General features: G+C 33.3%; 1 long non-coding RNA gene across 1 annotated transcript; it reads right to left on the bottom strand.

The window, feature by feature from the left end:
* Positions 1–11,275: 11,275 nt before the first annotated feature.
* Positions 11,276–12,360, bottom strand: LOC149899092 (uncharacterized). Its single transcript, XR_016458003.1, has 3 exons — positions 12,209–12,360; positions 12,021–12,082; positions 11,276–11,946 (listed from the first exon to the last, which is right to left on the bottom strand). It is a non-coding gene; the product is annotated as an uncharacterized LOC149899092 (long non-coding RNA).
* Between the last annotated feature and the right edge of the window lie 4,625 nt (positions 12,361–16,985).

A 16,985-nucleotide genomic window follows, 5' to 3' on the forward strand; every position in this document is an offset into this window, starting at 1 on the left:
CAAAAATTTTGTCACGTGTATGTTTTTGTTGTCTGTACATAAATATATATAATATCATATTCAATATCTAGCTGTATCTATAGTACATAAGCATTGTGTGCCTCTGTGTATAGTTGGTTAGGTATTAACTTGTCATTTACGACACAAAATTGTGTATTTCTTTATGTAGATAATTTAGGATAAGAATGAGAATTTTGAAAGACTTGGCTAAGCTCGCATGCTGGCAACTGGTTGGCAAGAGATGGTGATATTATAGCTAATTATAATAAGATATAGATGTTATGTGAAATTGACGTTAAAGAGTCTTATTGTATCATTGGTTACCATAAGCACGTATAGTATTTGAAATAAATATTTACATTGAGATCTGTGTGTTTTATTTCTATGATTAGTACCATACCCAAATTTGATTGCACTAGAAGTAATATTTTTTATTATTTGTGAAAACCTAACTAGATTTTTCCATAGAACATTTGCTTTGCAATGACTTGCTGATATTCGAGAACATTTATTAAAATGAAAGGATAAAAAATTCAGTAGGTACCTATTGTACGCAGTTAGTTGGGTTATCGTTTTTTCATTCAGTACTTATAATTCAAATTGCTTTCAATTTCAAATTTTCTCATATCCCGCCTAACATTCTAGCCTATTCATAATTTTCCTTAACAAAACAATATTTAGTTTCTGTAAATACTCCTATTTTGAGACGATTTTAAAACGAGAGTTTAAGAAAAAAAATCAAATATAAATGCAAAACTTTTATTGAGCGTAACCGACCGCGACGGTGGGACACTGCATAGCTAGGTAAATTCGGTTATTGACTTCGTTATATCATAGTCTTATGTACCTAAAATAAACCAGCTCCAATTACTAACTTATTTTAATCTAATAATATTGCTAAATATGTAGTTTATTTTAACGTTAACAGAAAAGATTCTAATTGAAAAATTATTTGTGTGCCTGTACGTCAATATATCGAGGAATGCTAAAATACCTTGCTCTTAGTTCTTACTCATGCATTTAGGCTCGTCGCTATAAGATGGGGGTAGATAATATTATAACAGTATGTATAATTGTATAATAATATTATTATGCTCTATTGCTATACCGGTTGTAGGTATTCTGCGTTATTAATAAATTTGAATGGCGAAATTCAATTAGCGAATTAATTATAACGGAATATCAATATTCAATATGCTTATGTAATAATTCAATAGATAGGTCATTTAATGGTATGAATTTGTATAAAAATGGTTCTCGTAATGACATAGCTGATTTGCGCAATTGAATTGTTTGAAGTGAAACATACTACCTATATATTCATTATACTGACCAGTGTTGTAGACCTCTTGGAGAACATCCCATTTTCGATAGAGGAATAACACCTTCCTATATCGACAATGTCAATAAAAGACTTAGAAAAATACCTATAAGCTATCAGTACATTATGTACTCATTGAATAAAATATAGACACTTAAAACAACAAAAACCGACCCCTAAAGGTCAGGCTAAGGAATTTCTACTTCAACACGTACTCATAAGAAATGAGAGGCGTCGAGATTAATCGAGAATCCAATTACGTTTTCGAAATTTCTCATTTTTCCCCAGTGCAGGTTCAAAGCTCAAAGAAAATTATTTCCTTCGCCCCTGAAGAAATGAAAAATAAACGTGTCGATACGGGAGGAGCGACGAGCGTCGCTATAAAAAAATGGCGGGAGTCTTAGAAAAACGAAAAGGAAAACGTGGAAATGGGAGTGTGAAAGGGACGGCACGAGGGTTATGTTCTGTCGAGGGTTCACATTTCACACGCCCGCCTTGAGGGATTCTTCAAATGAGTCAATAACGCCGTTTATTCTTTTTTACATGATCTTCACTCTTGGGATGATAAATAATGCAGTAACTACTTTATATTATAGTAATTGAAATTGAAATGCAGTAACTACTTTATATAGTCTTGAAATGTTATTGAATTAAAATTCGGTGTGGGATGGCACAGTTAAAGAAAAAATTCATAAATCAGTAATAAAGTAAAAAAAAGGTACTCAATTATACAGCAAGTATGCCTACTTAATTATTAAGTACAAAAATCCTGATTAGTGCACTGTGTACCGTGCACGGTTACCTTGGACCGAAAGTAAATACCTACATATATACCTACAGTTATCTACCTATTTACAATGAAAGTCGGTATCTCAAGAACAATTATTAATTACCGAAACAAGTTATTCAATTCAAGTTGGAAACTCTTATTAGTAATTGGCTAATTGCTATTATTTATCGGTATTATTAGTCTACATACATTTTATTACTACACAACACAAACGAACTGTACAAAAAATTATGATGTTAAGTCCATTTTATTCAGGAATAATATTATGAAATACTTAGATTTTATTTTAAACACGCTTGAGGTTGTCTCGTCTTCACTTATAATTTTTTAATTTCTCAGTGGATTTTTATAAACAATAAATATAATTATTAGAAGGAAAAAGAAAGATCTGTGTTAAGGTAAGTACCTAATGCACTCCCGGGTACCATTTATAATCGGGTAAATATATAACTTAGCGATATCGTATTTTCTAGCAATAAAAAACACGCAAGAACCATGCACTCATCTATTTCACATTCAGTAAACTTCGCAAAACAAACATGAAAGTTTTTTCAATATGACAGTAATTCTAGCATTGTAGGCAAGTTGACAGGATAATAGCGGGTTAGTGAGGTTAGTGCGATATCGATCGGACTCGAAGCCGGTACCGCACGCGAGCTCACCGCTAACCACTGTTCTCGCGTCCTACAAGTGACGTGCGTCAGGTACACTCGTGTGGTGAAACCACAGATAATATAATACTACACTAGTAGTAAAACGTGATTATTATTATATACCCTTATTTCAAAATTATCCGCCCTTCTCGGCTTCGTCGCCTGACCTGGGGTAAAATCTAAAGAAGAAATAGCTGATGTGAATCAGGGAAAATGCAGGTACATTTCTGCTGGTGAAAGAGTTTTTTGACATCGGTTACAATAATTACTAGTACGGAAAACAAACGTTATAATAATTACTAGTTAAATAAAAGCATAGGAAAGGTAGGGAAAGGTCACCTAAATTGTAATCTTTGTCAAAATTCATTAAAATTAAACGTGCAAGATTCAAATACATTTTCTTTAGTTTACAAGTTAAAGATATTTTTCAGTTCTTTGATATTACTACAGGTTTCCAAATAGCTTTCCCAGTAGACTGTATTCTAAGGTTTCGGTTAGATTGAGTGGCAGGCACGCGACGCCGCGCTCTAACGTGCATCGTCTAATGCTACAGCGCTGTGATTTTATGTGTTTCGTGTTTACAGAAAAACAAAATTACATGAGAGTTACAGGCATAAAGGTGTAAATAGTAATTGTAGGAAAAACTGTATTTGTTGATTATTTGTGTAAAAAAAAAAACTGAATTTATTGGTAAAAATTTAGTAAGTTAAATCAATTATAAATTTCTGTACTTTGAAATTAAGCATAGGTACGTATTAAACAGTAGTTACCTACCAACCTATTAACACATCATAGCCTATCATTTCGTAGAATTAGACATTAGTAAAATGAGTAGAACTGAAATTCTTTTCATGTTGAATAGGGTTACGAGTTTACGACACTTCAAGGTTGTTTGCCATAACATAAACTTTATACTAAGAAAAGTGTTTCTAAAAATCATGTTTGATTATTTTAGTGGGTGAAAATGATATATTATGAACACCCTGAAGGTAAGCAGCGCAAAGTAATCGCCACATGTGTCTCTAAACATGATAGATTGAGCCACAGTTGCCTACAGACCATGCGACGAAAATAGGTGCGCAGAATTAAATAGGACATGACTATGAAAAATAAAAGAAATAAGTATCTATTCAATATTCTTTATCAAACTATGATTACAAAGAGCTTACAATAAAAGCACAAGTATTTATTTGTAGGAAAATCTAGTTTGACCTTATGAATGTTGCAGAGCATTATTCATATTGTTTTGCTAAACAACTTTTCGGAGGAGTTGCTTTTCAGGATTTTGTTGTCTACCTGTAAGAAAAAACTAAATGTTACTCAAATATAATAGATATTTCATACATATTTATAATTGATAGTACGTAAACGTATTATAAATAATGCATATATCTACATAAGATATCTACTTTTGTTATGGAAAAAATAATAAGTAACTGTTTATAAAAAGACTTCTATCCATGCTCGCTATTTAACAATTATTTTTAACTTATTCTACAAAACTATCATATTCAAAAAGTTTCATCACAATCGGTCGAGCGCACTGCAAGCGGGTGTCAGTCGCTACGCGTCGAGTATTCCCTGAAGTTATTATGGCCCAGTGAACCGGGTAACGAAGCTGGGCCCACTGTAAATAATATATCGCGATATTACAAGCATTCCTCTCATTACTCCTAGAAATATTTAGTTTCTTTAACACCATTTTTGTTTGGAAAAATATTTCTCAAATTTGTATCTAATTAGGTATTGTCTGTAAAATACGTTCGTATGGTGTACAATTTGTATTTTGTACCGTTTAGTTAAAAAAAAAAGTTTTAAACATTTATTTAAATTTCTGTACTTACTTTAGACTAAAAGTAAATAAAGTATTTTATTTATTTTGTGTTTAAATTAATAACAATTAAAAGTTGCATACAATTTTATTATTTCGAATAGATATTAGTGTAGAGTCACAGAATAGATAGGTTAGGTAGAGAAAGAGAGATTCATTTTATACAGATATATTATAGGTACAATTCCTGTAACTAGACTTATTTTATAAGCATTCATTATATCTTTAGATAGTAAACTTATTACCTACATTTCTGCAATCAATGTAATCCACAGATTGAAGAATGTTTTATTCATAATTTTTATAAATATGTTATGGGTTTCCAAACTTCCGTAGACCAACATTTTATTAGTCACAAAGGGGTGTAAGTATCAGCACACAATCAAACACGAATCTGGGGACATCTGTACATATAAATTGTCCCCGATCTTCGTAATCGTATGTACATAATGAAATGAGTGCAATATGCGTCCGCCGTCCCTGGAGGCGCTGCCGTTCAACACTATGTGTGAGGATTTTGGATAAGTTGAATGTGGTAATATTTTGTCAAATTTAAATGTATATTTATATTAAATATTTTTTGTTTAGTGTTATCACCGCGATGAAAATAAAAAAAGGTTTATCTAAGCATTGAGATAATATTAATATGGAGTCGATACCGCCTACACCACTTATGTTCCACTCAACATACGTCATGTGTAGGGCATGCAGAACCGAGTCCGGTTCCAAGTTTCTGAAACCCGGTTCCAAATCGAGCTCAGAACCGGGTAGAACCGGGTTACCCGGTTCTTTTATAATACTTCGGAAAAAATACGAAATTAAACAAAAGTAACTGTAAAGGTACCTCTGATGGGCCTTTTATTTTACGCGGCATGTGTCTTATTTTATTAAATTAATAAAGAAACAAAATTTCAATACTTTTTTTTATTTATCAGTCTTATAAAAATACCTTGTTATCATAAAAACATCACATATAAACTTAAACCTTATTCATTAACTGCAAACTGTAAAGCAAAAAACCGGCCAAGTGCGAGTCTTTCCAGTCCAATCGACTTGGCCTCTGCGATAAAAGTACGACGCCAAGTGAGCTTTGGACGGCCACGTTTCCGTTTTCCTTGGGGGTTCTAATCCAAAGCTTGCTTTGGTATGTGTTCCGGGTCTCTACGTAGCGTGTGGAAAATCCAGCACCACTTACGCCGTTTAATCTGATGGGCGATCGGTGTCTCATCGCAGCATTTCCAAAGGTTGGAGATAGTTTCTGGCCATAAAATTCCGATGATTCGGCGGAGACAGTGGTTAACAAATACCTGCGTGATGTCCTTTGTGACCTTCCATGTTTCACACCCGTATAGCAATACAGTTTTTACGTTGGATTGGAAAATTTTGAGTTTAAGCCTCCGGGTCAATTTACTCGATTGCCACACGGGTCGCAGCCGAGCCAAAGTTGCCCTGGCTTTGGCTATCCTTGAAACGATGTCTTCTTCCGTACCACCGTTCTCTGTCACAACGCTTCCAAGGTAGGTGAATTGGTTCACGCGCTCTACACACTCGGAATAAATACGCAGCGGCTGCGAGCTCGTTTCACCATACCTCATCTCTTGCGTCTTGCGAGTGTTTCCTTTCAGGCCCCTCTTTGTAGCTTCTCGCTGTAGGTCATTAAGCTTGGCTTGCATATCCTCACGGGTGTGGCTGAACAGACAGAGGTCGTCTGCGTAATCTAAGTCCTCGAGAGTGTTAGTCAAACCCCATTCAATACCGCGGCGGTTGTTGACAGTGGTATCAAGCATAATGCCATCTAAGACTATAAAGGAAGAGCAGAGGTGAGAGCAAACATCCTCCTCCTCCCCCAAACATACTCCTGCATATACGCGTATGTCATCCGATAACAAGCCATTGTGAGAAACTGTACAGGTGTATTTTTCATACATAGCTCTTATGATATTAATTAATTTCTGAGGTACTCCAATATCCTGCAGACGTGACCAAATACTTGACCAACTCTGAGTATCAAAGGCTTTTTCGAAATCTACAAAGGTTAGATAAATTTCCCTTTGCCATTCTGATGACGCTGATGGAGCAGTCCAAGATAATACGCAGAGTGTTAATTTGGTCAGTGCATGAACGATTGGGCTGGAATTCAGCTTGCTCCCTGCGAATCAGGGGTTCGATTGCTTTTGATAGCCTATTCAATATTATCTTGCACAGAATCTAAGATGGTATTGAGAGTAAGACGTTACTTTTACCAAATTTAAAGGCTCTGTGTTCATGAAAAGTACTCAATTTCACGACAAATCTAATAAAAATATTTCTGTAGCCTAATTTTTGCCATTTTCGAAGCTTAATTTTTTTTTTGGTCATACAACCGTAGGAAACTTATAGCATCTAAGGTTAGACAACCAATCAGAGCCACGCATGAGGCATGGCACTAAAATTCGCGATGCACGTGAGTCTGACGTTGCCAGATACAATAAATTTGTTAAAAAAATGCAGCAAAATATAAATAATACTTTATATTTTAATATTTTGGTCGGAACCGGGAGAACCGGGTTTCATACTATTCAGACCCGGTTCTCAAAATCTTCAAAAAACCCGGGTTTACCCGGGTTTTTCGGAACCGGGTAAACCCGGGTGCATGCCCTAGTCATGTGGCGTAACTGCACTCAGTCGCTTGCTCGCTCATTGGCGCGAACGTCACGCTCATTTTTTATTTGTTTTAAAGTGAAACGCATCAAATATGCCTACGTGTGTGTTACGATATTGCACAAATAATACAAATAATACGGAAAAGTGCAAAGGAATAACTTTTCAATCAGTAAGTAACTAGATAATAATTTTTAAAACTTAGTTAGAACAAAATTTTTGGCGGGCGACATTTTGCGTCATTTGTCATAGATTAAAAATTTAAGATATGACATTGGGCATGAAATAAGTGTTGTTAGTAATATTTGCTGGCGTATATTTTTATAGTATAAAATAATAATTTTACATATTTAGAAAAGCATAGACTGGTTGTTAATTGAAAAAAGGTGAAATCATGAAATATGAAAATCAATTACTTAATCACCAATTTTTTTTTTGTTAATTGATTTTAATCAATTTTAATTGATATTGTATAAGCTACTGACTTGAACGTATAATTGAATTATTATTTATTTATCTGCACTAATATTATAAAGAGGAAAACTTTGTTTGTTTGTTTGATTGTAATAAATAGGCTCATAAACTATTGGACCGATTTTGACAATCTTTAGACCCTGAGAAAAAACATAGGCTACTTTTTATTGCGAAATATGTACCACGGGCGAAGCCGGGGCGGACCGCTAGTTCAGAGATTAATATTTTTTCTATTCAAGGTTTCCATGTCTGGGCCGTGAAGAAAGGGAAAAATGGGTAAAATTTGTCCAAAACAACCGCAGTGAAGAAACCTGGTTACCATCCGATAGAACTTGCGTCTGTTCATTGCATTTTCGCGATGAGGATAAATATACCACAAAAGCAGGAAGGCGTATTCTAAAGAAGTCTGCTGTTCCTTGTATTGATGTTAGTAATAATAATAAAATTTTACGGATTTGTATAACAAATAAAATATTATTTTAGCCATCACTAACATTATTATTATTATATTTATTTTAGCCGAAGGTGTGCTACAATAGTACTGGAACAATACAAGCAATTTCTGAGCCGGGAACATGTTCTGAGGACGATGAACTAAATATAAATAAACACAATTTTTACACGGCTTTTATTTTTTTTCTAAAAAAGGCTCAATTTGTAAGGAATGAAACTTCCCATAGCCTTGACTGAACCTCCTCATCCTATATTATATGCCAGATATTGTTAGCCCCGCGTAGTAAAGTCAGTTTATATCTAAAATAAATATTAAGTAAGTACAAAGAAAATTTCAAGTCAACGTGCATGTAAGGAGTGGCACCCAATAAAATAGACAGAAAGAAACAAAGTGTCGCCTCTATAGCGGTGAGTCAGTGACATCGCATAATCTATGACTGTCTAGCCGTCATTCGCGCGCCCCGCGCCGCCATCTTGGCGCACAGATTTTGTTCGTGGTGTCTACTCCATATTAATATTATCTCAATGTATCTAAGCCTCTCCCACCGAGGAATAATGTAGCTTTCGAGCTGAAAAAAGCTCCAGAAACCTTTCAAACAAACCCTTAGAACCTGCTTTAGCTCTTTCATATTTTATTTGGTATCAAAAATTCTAAAATAAATGCTCATAAGTATTTGTAATATCACAGAATGAAAAGAACTCTATCAAAACTTTTTCCAAATTGAAATTTCAATTACCGCATCCATACCAGTTTCGTTGCTCCACGCGAGCGCCTCCAGAGACTTCGCCCCGCGCTCTGCGATCAAGTCCTGATTTATTTGTCCCCGCGCACGGTGCGATGGGCACAAGTGTGTTTACCAGCTATCGCTATTGTTTACTGTTCATTTATTTTTTACGCCGTGTTTGCTAATGGCCGGTTATAAATGTAGTTTTATGGAACGTTTTGAATTTGGAACGGATTCGTTGATTTTTTTTCTTTTTTGGACACGCTGCCAGCATTGATTGAGTACTAGTGATTTTAATTTTATTGTGCTAATAAACAAATTAAACAAAGATTTTATTTAGATTGCGTCTGAATTAGATATTTATGTGGATATTTCGTTTGAACTAACAACTCCTAAAAATAGTATTTGCTTTTCTAACTTCTGTCATCGTCCTAAAAAGGAAAACTGGATTCTAAAATACATATTTGGAAAATAATCTACAAAAGAATCCATGCAAGAAAAATAATAAAACAATTTTATGATCAATCCTTATCAAGGTGTTACACAAGACCGAACTCGCGTGACATACCCGTGGGATATGCAAATAGAAGCACTAGTATTTCGCATTTATAATTCAAATCCGACCTAGCTTAGCGAATTTCAACCCCCAAGCCGCACACAATTGACGTTTCGCCCGCGAACCCCACTCTTTATGCGCGCGACATGAATGCACCGTCTAATCTCGATCACGTGTCTGCCACGCGCTCGTCTCCTGCACACGACATCTAATGTAGAATCAGCTTTATAAATGAACTTGCCAAATCATTCCGCCATCCAAAACATGGTCTTATACTCGCAGCATACGTGTTTTATTCGAATTGTCAAATTTTGGCGCTTAAACCGATATCAAATGCAGATAATAAAAAAGCGTAACCTTTATCTTAACTGATTGGATAATCTGTGTTCAAACGCTATAGTATATCGTATCGGAAACAGAAATCTAAGCCCCGACATCCTGATTAAGTTTTCTGGTAGGGGCGGTGTGGATGGATAGGAAATTATAGTGATTTTTATGACGTCAGATTCATGTTTCCTTTGTAATGGTAGTTTTTGGAAAAATCAGCTGTCAAAATCGGTCTTTCATTGTAATTATTGGCTATACAAACGCTACAGAGGAGGCGGAGCTAATTTTGGTTATAAAAGGATTTTTGTAGCAGATTTGCAACTTTTGTGGATTAATCGTATTTAGTTACCGCAATTTGAGGGAAAAGCTCTAACACAATGATGATATGCAATTATATATTTGTACATTCTAAACATGTGATAGGTACCTATAAGTCTTAAAATTACACCTTATTAACATTTAGTTGCAAAACTCCTTTCAACATTTGTACGGGTATAATTCTAGAGCATCGATGTTGAGCAGTTTGACCCTTGCATACAAATGAGACGTCGGGGTTGATCGTTCATTACGTATTCAAGCGAAGCGATGTCGGCGCTGCAACAAACAGAGGGAAAATGTTTCTTACAGTCAACACCAAACTTTTTAAAAAGTTGATAAGTAAAACACATTGGAAGAAAGTTGGAAGAAAGTAAACTTTTATTTAATGTAAATGGTAAAAGGAGTACCTACTTAAGACGATACACAAAAAAAAATCCACTGCTTGGCGGGCGGAGTCTAATAGCTCGCTATCGCGAACGCGGGTGTGCGCGAAGTCATTCTTGCAAACTCGCCGCGCTGCCGCTGGCCGACTCGGGACAAACATGTATGGAGTCGTCATACAGTTATAATATTGTTATACATTTATTCAATTGTTGATTTATTGCTTTTATTTTCTTGCTTATAAACAAATAATCTTCTTTCCAACAACTACTTAGACATTATTAATAATTATTATTATTTCGTAATGTTTACTTTATTACAAAATAATACAGGTTATAAATAATCTTTAAAATAACAAAAAATATTGTTACTCTGAAAAAATGAAATGGTACTCAATAACGCGGACTACTGAATTGATTTAGATAGAATTTGATGCTGACGTAGATATTACATCATGCCCAGAAATGAAAGGTACTATTTCTGAAAGAAGTTATAAACCCTAATTCTTCTCAGTCAAAGTCAAGAGTGGAAGATATCACTAATACAGTAAAACTGATGCGAAACTTTGGAGGTTAATTTGTATATTTTTTTGTTAGTTGTTACTTAATCACGTCAAGACTACATTACCAATTTTGATAAAATATAGCTAATTGCCTGGATTTACACATAGGATACTTTTTATCCGAACTGAACACTTCTGTGGGAAAAAACAGGATTCACGTGATATAACCTAATTCCACGCGGGCAAAGCCGCGGTCGGAATGATATTTTTTTAAATAAAAAAATTGTTTTAAAAAAACACAAAATATATTGACGCATGTATTTATTTTTTGCACTCTATTATAATTGTAATTATTCATTACAAATAATCAAAATAAAATAGCCAGAACAAAGTTAGGCCCTGGTAGGGTAGGTAGGCAGGTACAGCAATGTGAGACGAACACTGGCTTATTTATACCAATAATAATGTATTATAAACATTAAATTAAGTTTACAACAAAAATACATAATATGTATTAGCTAATGTGAAAACGAATCAACCAATCATCCCACAACAATGAAATGTGCACACAAATATTCATCCAAATCGGTTCATGTGATTAGGAGGAGCGACTGCAGCGCCATCTTCCGGGCCCAATTGTGTTTCCAGATCACCCAGGAACTCAATTTAATATACTTACACAAAATTTTTCGAAATGAAAACTCACATTACTATGTAAATATGAATATAAACCTGTTTTAGTACTAAGCAATTTCCCGCACAGGTGTAGTAAGTATAAATGAAATAAATATCAACATCAAATTCTTTATACAACATACTTATCTACCACCTACTAAGAAATGTAATTCTTGAAATTTTTTCGTATTTTTTTTAAATATAATACTACTCCAATGAGCTCCTGTTCCATATTACGTCCACCATACTTCCACTAAGTTCACCATGATTTTTTATTTCTTTGCACTTTGTTGCTTTTTGCTAATAATGGAATCATGCGATAAAACCAGTAGAACGTTGATAACATACATTTTTGACTGAATAAAGGTACTTACGAAGGAGTGGGTTCACATTGTGAACAATCAGTGGGTTTATTTTCCTTCTGGATTCTGGATTTCTGAAAAGATTATCTATGCTATAAATGAAAAAATCTTACACGTTCGTTATGTACTTAAAACAGGGGTACATATCAAATATAGTCTATAATACAATTATCATCAAATTTAAAATAAAACCAACTTACTTCATTAATTTGTTCCAATTATAAGCATTCTTTTTCCTCCAACCTTTATGTTTCTTCTTCTTATTTTCTTTATTGTCCCCATTTGTCTCATTTTGTCTTATCGTGTTGTCACCCTTTTTTACGATTGCGCGAGCGACACAAGTTCCCCGTGTGACGGCCGTAGCGGGTATGACTCGTGCAGCGATCGGGGTAGGAAGGTACAGGGCGGCTCTCGCTATATTGGCTGGTCGCGCGCTAATTTCAAGTATTTCTTGTTTATTTCAAAACCATCGCATATTTCAAAATTCTAAATCGGTAGACGTATAGGTTGTATATTTTATAGTAAATATCCAAAAAGTCGTAACTTTACGTTTGTTATTTTGAAGATGCCAGAGATTATAAAAAAATAACAATGAGAACTTTGTATTTTTTTTCTATCGAGAAAATATCATGGAATCATGTTTCTAAAACGGTAGACGTATTGTGTTACTATTGAACTTTCTTGTCAAGAATTTTCATCACGACAACTTTAATAATATAAAAATTACGAAGGTTTAAAAAGGGCCGTAAATGTTAGAAAAATTAATTCATCACCTTAAGGTTTAATTGATTTAATATTAACATGATTTTATTTCTATGTTAACTTGTAAAATAAAATAACGTTATAGAAATAGGTATTGGATAGATTAATAAAGTGTATAATTTTAAGCTGAAGCTCATGAAAATCCAACAAATTAAATATATAAATGCTTTTAAGCAAGCAAATATAGAGTTGTTTTATTATATTTAACCTGTTAATGTAAGTAATTATGAAACTATGCAATTATTATAAATCGTTTGACTTACTATCATTCATAGCTATAAATTCTTTAACAATTGCGTGCGAAGCATTGGAAAAATAGTACGAACAATATTACTCTTACGTTCAGCAGCCCCACAGATTAAACGAATCATTTTCACATAAAAAATATTCAAAATAGCGACATGTGATGGGTTCAAGTAATCAATTCACTTAAATCACATCGCGTGACAATGTTTGCTCGAAGCTTGAACGGCAAATGCTGATATAATCGCGTCAATATTTACGCGAACGATTGATACTTAATCTGAAAATACCCATTCAATATTCGTAATTCAGGGATTGGATGCTGTTATTGGCGATGGAGGCGTAGAAAAACAGCTTGTGATACATTTTTTAATAATTGAAATTATCATTTTATTGTGTGGTCAAGCTTGTTATGGGTTTTATTAACCTCTTGACTCTACACCGCTTCAAATAATAAACGTATTACATATATTGTCAGCGAAGAATCATTTAAAACTAGTTCAGATTCAGAATTAACTTGTAATGTCAAAAATGCCTACATATTATACTAAAATAATGTAAGTATATTCAATACTCAATAGCCATCATCGAATCATAAAGGCATTGAACTAAATAACTTTAAGTTGAGAGCTCTTAACAATAGCCTGAAGCGTTTATTTTTATATGATAATCAAGCACCTACTTAGTAAATATAGCATGGTTTATTTTTACGATGTTATAAATTCATTAAAAATGGACATTTTAGCAATATAATTTTATTTTGATAAAAAATAATGTTAGTGTTTATTTTATTAGACTTCACTTAATAATTTAAAAGTAGGAATAATGTTTTTAGAACCAAAAAAATAAAATTAACCATTTAAGTCAGATATTTATGGTCCAGAAAAATTTGATGTTATTTATTATTTGTTTGCTTTTTTGGAAATTTTAATAAATTAAATTAAAGATTGTATGATACAGTTTAAAACACATTAATAATTATATTATGAATTAAACACATTGAAGGTAATATTCATGGAAATCCAGAAAACAGATTTCATATTTCAAAATACTTACTTTATTCATTACAAATTCCTTTTAATTTGGCCAGTGTTGCAAACAATTTGATAACAGTATGAGTGTCTATCCGACGTATGGCAACACAGTATGGTGTGATAGGCTCAGCTGTCGCCGAATGCATCCTACAAGTGTTTCAAGAGTGATTATGAAATAATTTCATTGTGACAAGAGTTATTACAACCCTCTTAAATTATTTAGCGTATATATGTAGCTGTTAAAGTTTTCTTTGTCTATTTTCATTTTGTAGGCGGTAGAGTAATACCTACGTGTGCAGAATTTTTATTATGAAGCATATTATGATACCTTAGATTTAATGAAAAACTTTATTATTTTTATTTTCATAGTAGATAATTATTAAGATAATCAAATAAAATGGAAATGTCGACATGATGATAGAAACCGGTCGTAATTTTAGTGTAGAGTAAATTCTTAATTTTAAAATGCAGTTGCATCAAGTTTCATTCAAACTTTATCCTATTTTCAGGTACCTACTGTAGCGTTTGATTGCTGAGATTGAGTCGGTTAATTTTTATATAAAAACTATCCAAATAGGTCTAAATTTTTCAACAATTTTGTGATTAAATAAGTAGATGTGAAAAAATCACGAAAACGTTAATAAAATAATTACAGAGTACACATATAGCGTAGATCTCTCGCCACATGATTACCATAATTAAAGATAACACTACAAGCTACTATTAGTGTAAAGAGGGCTAATTATTGAACAAAACATGGTCCTCTTGCCAGCGCCCCTGTGTTCGTGCGGTGTGCTTTCTACGCCTTGTTAAATTTATCAAAGAATAAGTATTTGGTAGAGTTTTCAAACTAATGGGTAGGAATTATTAATTCATATCTGTAGATTACTTGTCAACTTTTAATATTGAATTAAATCGATGTAGACAGACACTTTGAATATGACCATATATTTATATTGAACATGAAAATGATGAACTTGATGCATACTATTAAACCTAGGTAGGTATGAAATGTAGAGAATAAATGTAACATAAAGACACGAGAGTGTTATATCGTGTACGGTAATCTTTTACTCGTACTCATCAAATGAATAAAAGAGGTTGCGCTATAAATAATCCAATGAAATATAATAGCTATGTTATAAGAATAAGTGACGATGATGTGTGACTATTTGTTTTTTAAACCTTTCATAATTTTTAAATACAAAAGTGAAAAGTAGATATACCTTCTTTATAGGGCATCAAAACTAAAAGCCGCATCTATATTATTCATAATCTATATATGAATCGGGTACAAAACAAATCGGCAAGAGGGGGAGGCGTGGTAGCGCCCCGCTGAGCGCGTCTGTCGCTGTGTTGCCTACAGAAAAAATATAATTCTAACTATAATTGTACCGCATTGTATTGGCAACCCCGATGACAGGTCGCTGTTGGACACATGTTTGAGGCATTTTAGGCCAATTCCTTTGCCTAATGGGTGGTGTTTTAATGTTTACGATTTATTGTATAGGGTCGCTCGCCCCCGACTAAGTTTTAATGTTGTTAATGGTGAAATTAAGGCTACGAATAGGTATAATATTATAATATTTGTAATAGAGGGTTCTTAGTCGCTAAAGGACGTCGTCAAAAGATAATCATGTCTTATGAATGAAAGCAATTATCTACTACTTAAGTAGTTTGGTGTAATTTTTAATGAGTATTCAGTAGAAAAATCATATATTTTTGTCATAATTAGTCATTACGAATATTATTCTAAAGAGGAATAAACGGTAGTTTTAAAACAAGTTCTATTGATTTGAACACCAGCTTGAGAATTCTAACACACTTTTATGTACATAATACATACATTAATAATTAATTTGTGTTAATATTCGTTTTAATTTTTATGTTACATATTTATATTGATTTGAATTCAATTTATATGTGAGTTTTATAAAAGTGAAATAGAGACACGCTCTACCTACGTGAAAAATTAGAACATTTATATTCGATTTTTGTACCTTTGATTTCGAAAACTATTTCTAAGCAATGTTTACTATACGTACATACATACATAATAGTTATAAGGAGTAGTGTCAGAAGCAGTGAATGAACTATTGGAGCTATCATCAATCAATAAGCGATTGTTTTTGTGTGAGGATACATGATTGACGTTTAGACAGTGCTTGGGAAATGAAGTGTAGGAATAGTTTTGAAATACATCCCACTTGCACTTGTATAAAATGCTCATATCATAATGTTTCTTAGCAAATTTACTAGTTACTACATCATATTACTATTGGATAACAACTAGGTAAATAATTTATGTACATATTTAGATTCAAACAAGGCATGAGTGTTGTGAAAAGGGTTCACAATAAGAATTAAGAGTATTTAAATTATTTATGGGTATATTCGGTTAAGGTTTTTAATAACTTCGCCTTTTTATTGTATCTATCTTATGCTTTTGAAACTGGATTTACATAAATGGCGTGATACTGGTCCTGCGTTTAAAAGCAGATGTAGATAATAATATTCTCTAATTCTAGTCTAAAATAACGATAATATTTATTGGTTTGCATAAAGACCATAACACATTAAATAGATGTTACAATACAAATGAACTGGAAAAACACGAAAAAGAACAGTGAACAAAGCGAATATTCAAATCCTCTCCTGACGATTAAATTCGTTATAAAGTCAATTCCATTTAAAAATTCCCCTACGAAGCGTCGCATTACAGCTTACTGCTTATCTATGAATGTTGCAGGCGTCCGCACCCTTCAGACGTTATCGCGATACTGGCAGATTCGGTAACAATAACACCCCCTTCCCCCGCCTTATCTCCCAACCAATCACAGGGGGACGATTGAACGTTCAAATTTAGAACCTCATAATTTTTGATATCAACCTACTCGGAATGTTTACTCATCTGCTTATTCGAATTTAGTGTTGAATG

The sequence above is a fragment of the Colias eurytheme genome, chromosome 21 (assembly GCF_061535395.1).
Source record: "Colias eurytheme isolate Ceu_HAF_F1 chromosome 21, ilColEury1 Martin Lab GWU primary, whole genome shotgun sequence".
Taxonomy (NCBI): domain Eukaryota; kingdom Metazoa; phylum Arthropoda; class Insecta; order Lepidoptera; family Pieridae; genus Colias; species Colias eurytheme.